Below are 3,778 nucleotides of genomic sequence, written 5' to 3' on the forward strand. Positions count from 1 at the left end.
CGATTTTTGAGTCCTACTCTCCCTAGCACTTGGTAAAGTGCTCTGCTTCCAGTAGGCACTCAATAAATCCCATCGATTGGCCATAGAAGCAGATTCCCCCGAGTCACCTGGAGGTCCTGATGGCAGTCATCCAGCAATTCAGGACTGAGGGCTAAACCGACCTTAGTTATTTATATTATAAACATATCTTATTCATAGTAATGTAAATACTATATACTCTTGATTGTGAGCTCTTTGTGGACAGGGAATGTGTCCACCAATTCTGTGGTATTGTAGCCTTTCAAACACTTAGCAAGGTACTCTGCACGCAGTAAGCTCTCAAGAAATCTGATGGATCTACAGATTAGTTCTCCAATTCAGACACTAAATTTAGCTAGTTGTTACGAATAAAGGCAGAGCTTAATCTCTACCCATCGGGACGTATCCCCCTTTCTTCTATCCCACGCTTTGGCACTGGTCCACCCGTGGCCCAGTGAGGCCCTTGACGGCCCTACAGCTAATACCTTATCTGGACAGGCATGAGGGGCATCCCATTTCCTCACTTCTATGGTATTCTTCTGCGGTTTCCAACAGCAGAGTACATCAAATAGGATAAAGTGAAATAGAATAGGACACCACGCACCGAGGTTCCAGGGAAGGGAGGACATCCACTCCCAAGGATGCCAAGCGGTTTACTGCATGTGGACCTGAACCAACCTATCGTGTAGTGTTGGGAATAACCACTGTCTGCCTGGCCACCATTGCTGCTCCACTCCGATGGGAACAGAACCGATTGCATCTCCCAGGACACAGCCGTGGCTTGATCCAGGCACTGGGCTAAAGTGCAGGAGCGGTAGTAGAGTAAACTATCACACCAAGTACTGAGAACGGGATCTGCACATTTCTCAACTCCCACGTGCAGAGGTAGAATAAGAATCATGGCCTGAGGTTCTTCTTAGTGCTCCCAGGCTGGGAGAGAATAGGAAGCCTGTGAGAACGAGGGCCAGAGTCAAGTGTGAGGACCGAAAGGCCACAAACCGAGGCAGACAATAATCCACCGCCTGGGTCAGAGACCTCCACGAAGTTGCCGAGATCTCCCTGGGGACGGGCTACAAACCGGCAGAACCATCAACCACCGCCCGGGTCAAGGACCTGCCCTCTTCCCATCTGCTTCCCCTCCTACACACTCCACTGCGGGGTTCTCCCAAGGAGCTACCCCAAGTGCGGGTGGAAACCCTGGAGCTTCTGGCAGCTGTGGCCAGCAGCTGGGTGACGGAGGAGGAAGCCTGCCCCTAGCAGGAGCTGATCCACTGCCTCCTCCCTGTCCTTTTCCACTTGAAGGACAAGCACTCGACAGTGGGCAGTGAGTCTCCCCGACCCTGCACAGTCCCCTTCATCTTGGTCCCTGGTCCGGGCCTCTTCTCCCCTCTCAAACTCAGCCTCGGATTATCCGTTTCATAAAAGCCAGATACATATTCTTCTGGCTGGCCCAGAGCATCGACTGGAGGTACACCCAAGTAGCTGGATGGACACTAAGCGGAGAGAAGAGGGAGAGCACGGCCTATGGTACCATCTGGAAGGCCTTGGTGAGTACGACTGGGATGGGTGGGGGGCTGGAGGGGAGTCCTTGAGTCTAAGGGGGAATTGTGGGCCCGGATGTCTCCTGGGGGGGCACATCGATGGGATATCGGGGGTAATTAGCCTGTGCAGAGCACTGTGCCCAACGTTTGGGAAAGTTCAGTTGAACAGCTAGTGGACACGGTCCCGATCTGCAATGACCTTCCAGGCCAGAGAGGTTGATTTGGGAAAGGGACCAGGAGGAGGTTAAGAGCGCAGTGCCCTGGGGTGGAACTAGGTTTTGGGGACTTGGGGGTGGGCATCTACAAGCCTGTTGGGGATGGGCAGGGGCCTCTCACTCTCCTTCTTTTCCTGCTCAGATGGAGAGCTTTGAGGACAACCGTCCCATTTTCTGGTCCCAATCTCTGGCTTATACCAACTGCCCACAACCAGATGTGAAATTTACGGCCGTGCTCGTCTTCGGTGAGTGGAGCTTGGAAGGCACTGGGGATAGAAAAGAAAACAAGCAAAAAACCAACAAAAAAGCGTCATGTTCTGGCCCAGCCCCTTTTCTTTGCCGGATCCCAGAGGAGGCCCTGCTTGGTTCCTCCTCCATGCCTCTGGGGACTGGATATGGAAGCCGAGCGACGATAGTCCTTCTGGGTAACGGGTGAATGGATGGATAGGCAAACAAATTAGAAAATTAAAATACAAACCGGTGGGACCATCAACCACCGCCCGGGACAAGAACCTGCCCCATTCCCATCTCCTGCCCTTCCTACACACTCTAACGGGGGTTTCTTCTCAGGAGAGACCCCAAATACAGGCTGCTCCCGTGGAGCTGCTGGGAAACGTGGCTGGTGGCTGGTCGATGGAGAAGGAAGCCTGCCAACTGCAACATTGATGTTCCACTGCCTCCTCTCTGTCCTCTTCCACGTAATGGACCAGCACCCTACAGGGAGCAAAATACGTCTTCCCCACCTTCTGCAGTCCCTGCCTATTTTGGGCGACTGGTCCTCTCCTCCCTCTCCCTCTGACAACTCCCCTCCCCCTGCAACCCCCATTCTTGTTCTCCATTTCCAGAAGGTCTTCTGGAAGCCCTACATATCTTCTTCAGTATACACCATCAACGTCAGTCTGGATAATCTGGGGCTCTTTGATGAAGACGTGGAATTCCTTTCCCAGGGTGAGTCCCAATCGTAGCCTGTCTGTCTGTCTGTCTGTCTGTCTGTATCTCTCTCTCTCTCTCTCTCTCTTGCTTTGTTTTGTGCTTCCTCGTCCGTCTTCCTTTCCTTCCTTCCTATCCTTCTGAACTTTCACGGCCAACGACCCGGCTGTGCTATAACCCAGAGGGGGCCGCTCCCCCTGGGTTCGTGGCATCGGCTGCCCTTCCCAATAACGTCACCCCCGCAACGAGCCTCAGGGCTTCCCCCGTACCCGAGCGCAGCTTTCTTTCTGCCGGCGCTGCCTTGGCTCCCTACACTCCCCCGGCAGACCTCTCTCCCCCGGTTGTCCCTGCCCTGGGGTCCCAAGCCCCCGCCCTGCTGTCAGAAGCTCCCCACCCATCTCTTGCCCCTCTCATACACTCTACCGGGGATCTCTCCTCAGGAGAGAACCCAAGTGGGGGCGGCCGCTTCCACGGCTCCCATAGAGCTTGGGGAATCTGCAGTGCTTCCCCAGCCCGTCACCTCAGCGGCGACACACGGCGCTCCCACTCCCTCCCCCAGGCACTGCGTCTCCCCATCTGCCAGCGCTGCCCTTGCCTCGGAGATCTCAGTACCCCTGTTGTCTCTGCCCTAGGGTCCCCAGCCCTCGCCAGGGTGCCAACAGCCCCCACCCATCTCCTGCACCTCCTACACACTGCACCTGGGATTTCTCCTCAGGAGAGACCCCAGGTGCGGGTGGCAGCCCTGGAGCTGCTGGCAGCAGTAGCCAGGGGCTGTGTGATGGAGAGGAAAGCCGGCCTCTGTCAGAACCTGATCTGCTGCCTCCTTCCCGTCCTCTTCCACCTGAAGGACGAGCACCCATCAGTGGTCAAAGTGAGTCTCCCCCACCCTCCACAGTGCCCATCCTCTCTGGGCCCCTGGTCCTGAGATCTGCCGCCCTCTGACACCCACCCCTCGGGCTCTCCGTTTCCAGAAAGCCAGATATACATTCTTCTAGTTGGCCCAGAAAATCGGCTGGAGGCACTCCCAAGTAGTCGGGTGGATGTTGAGCTGGGAAGAGAGGGGGAGCACAGCCT

The 3,778-nt window shown here is 55.5% G+C and overlaps 1 pseudogene; it reads right to left on the reverse strand.

Moving 5' to 3' along the window:
- Positions 1-1,434: 1,434 nt before the first annotated feature.
- Positions 1,435-2,212, reverse strand: LOC119923100 (annotated as a pseudogene).
- Positions 2,213-3,778: the final 1,566 nt, after the last annotated feature.

This window comes from Tachyglossus aculeatus, unplaced genomic scaffold (genome assembly GCF_015852505.1).
Source record: "Tachyglossus aculeatus isolate mTacAcu1 unplaced genomic scaffold, mTacAcu1.pri scaffold_144_arrow_ctg1, whole genome shotgun sequence".
Taxonomy (NCBI): domain Eukaryota; kingdom Metazoa; phylum Chordata; class Mammalia; order Monotremata; family Tachyglossidae; genus Tachyglossus; species Tachyglossus aculeatus.